This window comes from Sorex fumeus, unplaced genomic scaffold (genome assembly GCF_029834395.1).
Source record: "Sorex fumeus unplaced genomic scaffold, SorFum_2.1 ptg000014l, whole genome shotgun sequence".
In the NCBI taxonomy this organism is placed as follows: Eukaryota; Metazoa; Chordata; class Mammalia; order Eulipotyphla; family Soricidae; genus Sorex; species Sorex fumeus.
In genome coordinates, this window is record NW_026606071.1 from 15,589,836 (window position 1) to 15,597,443 (window position 7,608).

At 37.4% G+C, this 7,608-nt stretch overlaps 1 non-coding gene across 1 annotated transcript; it reads right to left on the bottom strand.

Moving 5' to 3' along the window:
• Positions 1–5,296: 5,296 nt before the first annotated feature.
• On the bottom strand, positions 5,297–5,428 carry LOC130021199 (small nucleolar RNA SNORA72). The gene has a single exon (XR_008792102.1). It is a non-coding gene; the product is annotated as a small nucleolar RNA SNORA72 (small nucleolar RNA).
• Positions 5,429–7,608: the final 2,180 nt, after the last annotated feature.

Sequence of the window (7,608 nt, forward strand, 5' to 3'; positions counted from 1 at the left end):
GACCCCAAGTCAGATCTTCCACAAGAGAGAATTCAGCCTCCAGGTTATTTTGGTCCCACTTTCTGGGAATTCTGGTCCACCTACCTGACATGCAGAGTTCAGAGGTGACTTGCACTTTGTCTCTGTATATCTCTTTTTCTCTCTCTCATTTTATATATCTCCTCTTGGTTCTATTTCTTTGCAAAGAGTTTAAAGTCCCAGGATTTGGGGTATAGGGAGACTTTTTCTGCAAAGGTATAGTAGAAACCTTCTGTCTTTGAATCATGGGTTGAGATTTTGGGTTTGGTTTTGTTTCCCAGTAAGTAGTTGTATATCACTGTATCAACATAAAGGAAGTGGAACATTTTCATCTTTCAAACATTTGGTCCAGAGTTTTGTAATCAAAAAGCAAACAGGATTAAGAGTGGGGAGTCATCAGATACTTTTTCCTTTGCTGCATCTAATTTTTTACCCCAAGGATAGGTACATGTCTTATTTGAGAAAATAATTTAAAAATTAGTCTCTTATGGACACATGCAAAAGTGATGTAGCTGGTCTACTATCTATCACATACAAAACTAACCTCCAAATGAATTAAAGACTTGGATGTAAAACCTGAAGTTATAAAATAGAAGGGAGCAAAGTTGAAACATTCCATATTTGATGAGAGCAGTGTTGGAGATGTCTTTGGACTTCCAAATCACAGCAAAGAATGAAATGAAAGCAAAGACATACAATAGGGAATTTTATTTTATTTTATTTTTAATTTTAGATTTTTATTAGTGAAACACCATGAGGTACAGTTGTAGATTTACAAATTTTTGTGCTTGGGTTTCAGTTATACAATGATTGAATATCCATCTCTCCACCAGTGCCCATTCTCCACCACCACTGATCCCAGTATTCCTCCCACCCCTATCCCCTCCATCCCACCCTGCCTCTGTGGCATGGTATTTCCCTTTGTTCTCTCCCTCCTTTTGGGTACTGTGGTTTGCAAAAGAGGCATTGAGTGGCAATCATGTTTGGTCTAAAGTCTACTCTCAGCAGGCATCTCCCATCCTGGGAGGATCCTACAATAGGGAATTTTAAATTAAAAACTTTTCTTTTTATATCAAAAGAAAATATTAACAGATTAGAAAGAGTCCATCTACTGAATGGAAGAAGTTATTTTCACATCATATTCAATAAGGGTGACAGTTTAAGGTCTTCAGTCAATAAAAAAATACACAAATCACCTGCAAAATTTACAACAATACAGTTTTTAAGATAGGTACAGGAGTTATCTCTTGCCTTGCTCATAGCCTACAACTCTTGCTTGATTCCCAAGTCCCACATGTAAATCCCTTAAGGTCCTGCCAGGAGTGATCCTTGAGCACCGAGCCAAGTGCAAACCTTGAGCACTGTGGAGTGTGCCCCACAAATGCATTGTTAAAATTTAAAATTTAAATTTTAAATAAAGATTAAAATTTAAATTGGCACTTCTCCAAAGATAAAGTTAGATGACCAGCTGGCATGTAGACTCCATTATCACTGTTTATCATGGAATGTAAATCAGAGCCACAATGAGAGCTCACCTCTCACCTGAGAGTGATTTTTATGGAAAGGAGCAGCAGTGTTGGAAAGTGGAGAAATGTGGAGAAAAAGGAACTATCATGCAGTGTTGATGAGAATGTAAGCTGGTGGATTTATGATGAATATGAACTACTATTCATTTTGGGAACACTATATGCCTTCCTCAAAAAGCTAATATTGAGCTAGCAAATGAAGTAGCAATTCCATTTCTGAGTGTCTATTTGAAGAATATGAAACATTAATACAAAATGTAGGCTTTTGCTAACACCTCAGTGTCATCCTTAATAGCTAAAGAAACAACTGAAATGCCCATTAATATTTGATTGGATCAAAATTATATGATATATATACACACTAGTTGAACACTATTCAACTGTTATAAGAAGAAAGATAAAAATGCCATTTTCAGCAAAATTGAGGGCATTATGTGAATACAAGTAAGTCAGAAAAGAGAATTATTATATGATTTAATCCTTTATGCAATGCACATTGATGAAAAGACCAAATGAAATATAAATAAGTCAGGGACTTGACAACAGAACTGCAGTGTCTAGAGAGAAGCAGACAAGAGAAAAAAGAACAGTTTAAAGGTATGTTAAAAAAAAGGGATGGTGGGCTTTAGTATATTAAACTACAGAAATATATCAAAATGATTTAATATGTTCTTTGGATTACTGCAACATAATACCAGATTGGGTGGTTTGTCAGTAACAGAAATTTATTTTTGATACCTCTAGAGTTTGGACAATTAAAGACCAAGATGTTGCTATGATGGCATTCTGCTGAGAGTAAGCTTTCTTGTCCTTAACCAGAAGTTCTTAAGAACTTCCTTCCATCTACAATGTTATTCACTTATCTACAAGGTCCATCCAAGAAGCTTTATCCTCATAAATTAATCACTTTTCAAGAGAATAACCTCCAAATATCATCACTTTGTATATTTGTAAATTTAAACGCCAGCACATTGGGAGATACATTCACCAGTCTATGAAAACAAAATGGGTGTTTCTGCAGTACTGGATAATTGAAGGGCAGATCTTGGGGCACAGGAATCTCTCCAGGCTGGGAAATTAACAAGCATCACAAGTCTGCTACCTTGAACCCATGGGGAAAAAAAAGATGTCATCTCAAATTCCTAAAATATTCTCTTGCTTTCTGAGGTACAAAGTACTAAGAATTTATTGCTAAGACTTGTACAATACTTGGATTCAGTAAAATATTGATGTGAGATGCAAGTCCCATGCTCCAAAACCTTTCCAAGGGGTCCATCCTTAGTAATGCATTTCTAACCTGAAATGCATTACTCAATGCATTACTCCTTAGTAATGCATTTCTAACCTGAAATGCATTACTCAATGCATTACTCCTTAGTAATGCATTTCTAACCTGAAATGCATTACTCTTTAGTAATGCATTTCTAACCTGAAATGCATTGCTCACTCACCACATGCTTGGACAAACTAAGAAAACTTTGTGTCTATGTTCCTGAAAGTTGGTAGGTGAAACAAAACAGCTGTGATGCAGCATTGATATCATTAGATAATCTAAAATTTTAAGTCCTAACAAGTTGTACTCAGAACTGGAAAGCAGAAACAATAAACTTTGGAGTATTTTGAAGAAAAGAAAACATACGATCAGATGAATCTCTTTTTCGTTTGTTGCAAAATTGAAAAATGCATTCTCCAAGCATGTTTTTAAATTCTCAGAAATGGGAGACAGATTTGTCCAGAGCTAATTTCAAACACCCATGGATGTCTCCTGATATGTGTAAAGACACTTCCAAACTAAAATGGAAAAGACAGCTTACATTTTAATCTGTTATGCAGCCACTTGATACATATATTTGATTTACAAATGGCAGTATTAACCCATTTAAATATTATAAAGTGTTCTTCAAGGCAAGTTCCTCTCACAGAGTGTATTAAAGATGTTGTGTTGTAGTATTTTAACAATTTTTAAAAGCATCTTTATAAAACTCCATATAAAGATATAAAATACCATCTAGGTACACAGCGGTAGGGCGTCTGCCTTGTGCGCAGCCAACCTGGCCGAGCCAGGTTCGATTCTTCCGCCCCTCTCGGAGAGCCCGGCAAGCTACCAAGAGTATTCAATATGCCAAACACAGTAACAAGAACTCTCACAATGGAGACGTTACTGGGCCTGCTCGAGCAAATTGATTTAACAAGATACAAAATAAGTCCAGCTTTTAATTCAAAAGCAAATAAATCAAAGAGAAAAACATTGTGCATTCCTCTTTTACTATAAATGTATGAGTCATAGCAAAAACAAATATTCATTTCTCTTATAATTACTATTACTTTTAAATGAGCCATTCCCCAGCTAAGTGGAACTGGAGGCATTTTATCTGCACCATTTAAGATAAAATCTTAAAATCCAGAGTGTATTTGAGCAAGTGTCCTATTCCTTTGGGAAGAGAAGAGGCATCATCTGTGAAAAGTTGCAGAAGGGAATAGGGGAATGTGAAGGAACGTGCAGAGACTACAATGAACTAAGGAAACTGATCAATGAGTATATACTACTTCTTTCTTTCTCTTAATTATAAAATGACTGTGTGGACTAAGATTGTGAATATGAAGCTTTGTTGTCCTTTTGATATGCCACTTAGCTCTGCAATCTAGAATTCTTTCCCCTCCAGCTTTGTTGACCCCTGCTCCTACCCCATCCCCTTTAATGGTTGGTAGTCACACTTTGAGCTTAAAATTTAAATAGCAGATTTATCTAGCATAGTATATTCCAAATATCAGGTTAATATGTATTAGGATAGCACTGTCCTCCTGTTGTTCATTGATTTGCTTGAGCGGGCACGAGTAATGTTTCACAACAAATTCCGAGACTTGTTGTTACTGTTTTTGGCATATCAAATACATCCCAGGGAGCTTGTCAGGCTTTGCCATGCAGGCAAAATACTCTTGGTAGCTTGCTGGGCTTTCCAAGAGGGGTGGAAGAATCAAACCCGGGTCAGCCATGTTGGCTGCATGCAAGGCCTTACCCGCCTTGCTATCACTTCAGCCCATGTATTAGGATAGGAATAATTAATTAACTTTTGGAGAGAGTTAGTACTAAATTTATAAAATGGCCTGAATTTTTCATTTAACAAACACAGCTCCAATTAGACTTGCCATATTTCCAGTGCTTGGTGGCCTCATGCATGAAGCTTGTGACTGCTATATTGGAGAGTGCATAAGAATGGAGACAGAAGACTCGTAACGGCAAATACGTGGTTGATGGAAATTTGCGGGGAAGTAGTTAGGAAGTTGTAAGAAGGAATGTTGTCAAGTGTGGCTGAATAAGCTGCCTTCATCTTTACTACATGATTGTGACATTTAGTGATATCACCTATGCATTGCAATTATGAGTCAAACAAAAAATTCTTTCCAGGACACCCAAAAGGGAATTTTTCAGGTAGGCTATTTTCAAATGATGTTGGAGGCAATGAATAAGGTAAAGTCTCAGTCGGGCTTGCCCTCCTAAGACCACATTCAGTGCCAACTTGGATTATCATGCTAAAGTGAGCAGGACTACCAAGGTCTGCCAGGGAATAGGGCTAAATTTAGTAGTTATTGCCAGATCAAAAAGGGCACAAAGCAGCAGTAAAAGGGTAAAAGTAAGAACACTTAGTTTCTAATGTGAGGAATTGCACTGTAGCACTGTCTGCCCATTATTCATCGATTTGCTGGAGTGGGCACCAGTAATGTCTCCATTGTGAGACTTGTTACTTTATTTTGTTTATTGCATGCATTTATAATAGCAAACCTGGGTAAAGAACTGGGTCTGGGGAACACAATGAGTGGTATTATTATAGTGATTGTTTAGCCTGTCCTGATTATTACAGTCAGAACAGTAAGAATATTCATGGAGTCTCTATTTTTAAGCCCCCAATTTGAATCCTAAAACATAACTTTCTCCCAGTTTATGTTAGGGATCATGATATCTTTCTGCTGTTGTTATAAATTCAGCTTACCTTTCATCTCTTTAGTGAGCTTTTCTCAACAGCTGCCTCAACAGCCCCTTCTTGGTAGAGCCAAGGATGTGACTCTCCTAAATTTTCTTCTTAGAACTTCTCACTCTTTTTTTAAATTTATTTTTTTCCCTTTTTTATTAGTGAAACTCCATGTGGTACAGTTGTTGACCTTACAAGTTTTTGTACTTGGGTTTTGGTCATACAATGATCGAGTACCTATCCCTTCACCAGTGCCCATTCTCCACCACCAATGGTTCCAGTAACCCTCCCACCCCTCCCATACCCCCATCCCATCCCGCCTCTGTGGCAGGGCATTTCCTTTTGTTCTTTTTCTCCTTTTGTTTGCTAAGGTTTGCAAAAGAGGCATTGAGTGGCAAACATGTTTGGTCCATAATCTACTTTCAGCATGCATCTCCTATCCTGGGAGAATCCTCCCAACACGCTTTGCTTGATGTTCCCTTCTCTGTTTGAGCTGCCCTTTCCCATAGCATGTTCGGCTGGCCTTCAAGCCATGGAGTAAACCTCCTGTAACTTATCTCAACTATTCTACGATGTTGGTCTCCTATTTTGTTATTTTATATTGCTCAGATGAATGCAGTCTTTCTATGTCTGTCCCTCTCTGTCTGACTCATTTCACTTAGAATTATACTTTCCATGTAGTACCATTTGTATATAAATTTCATGACTTCCATCTTTGGAAGATGAGGTGATATCTCATTGTGGTTTTGATCGGCATCTCCCTAATGATTAGTGATGTAGAGCATTTTCTCATGTGCCTTTTAACCATTCAGATTTCTTCTTAGAGAAGGTTTCTATTCATTTCATTACCCCATTTTTTATTAGGGTTGGATGTTTTCTTCTTGTGGAGTTCAACCAGTGCTGTGTATATCCTTGATATCTAACACTTATCAGATGGTTGTTGGGTGAATATTCTTTCCCATTCTGTAGAGTGTCTATGTATTCTGGTCATTATATCTATTGAGGTGCAGAAGCTTCTTAATTTAAGATAGTCCCATTTGTTTATCTCTATTTCCGCTTGGTTGGTCAGTGGAGTGTCGTCTTTGAAGATACCATTAGCTTCAATATCTTGGAGGGTTTTGCTGACCTTGTCTTCGATGTACCTTATGTATTTTGGCCTGATGTTGAGATCTTTAATCCATTTTGATATGACTTTTGTGCATGGTGTTAGGTCGAGGTCTAAGCCCATTTTTTTGCATTTTGTTGTCCAGTTATGCCAGCACCATTTGCTGAAGAGGCTTTTCTTGCTCCACTTCACTTTTATTGCTTCTTTATCAAAGATTTAGATGTTTATACATTTGGGGTTGTGAGTAGGGATATTCCACCCTGTTCCATTGGTCTACGCACCTGCCATTGTTCCTGTACCATGCTGTTTTAATTATTACCTCTTTGTAGTAGAGTTTGAGGTTGGGGAGGGTAATGCCTCCCCATTCTTTTTCCCAAGAATTTCTTTAGCTATTCGTGGATGTTTGTTGTTCCATATGAATTTCAGGAGTGCTTGATCTATTTCTTTGAAGAATTTCATGGTTATCCTTATAGGGATCACATTAAATCTGTGTAATGATTTGGGGAGTATTGCCAATTTGACAATGCTAATTCTTCCTATTCATGAGCAGTGGATATGTTTCCATTTCCTTGTGTCCTTTTTTATTTCATGGAGTAGCAGGTTGTAGTTTTCATCGTAGAGGTCCTTTACCTCTTTAGTTAGGCTGATTCCAGGTATTTGATTTTCTGGGGCATGATTGTGAATGGTATTATTTTTTTCATGTCACTTTCCTCTCTCATTATTTGCATATAAGAAGGCAATGGATTTTTGGGCATTGATTTTATAGCCTGCGACTTTACTGTACAAGTCTATTGTTTTTAGGAGTTTCTTGGTAGAGGATTTGGGGTTCTCGAGATATAGTATCATATCATCTGCAAATAGTCAGAGCTTTTGATTTCTTCCTTTCCTACCTGGATGCCTTTAATGTCTTTTTCTTTCCTAATCGCTATTGCAAATGCTTCCAGTACTATATTGAGCAGAAGTGGTGATAGTGGGCATCCTTGTCTTGTCT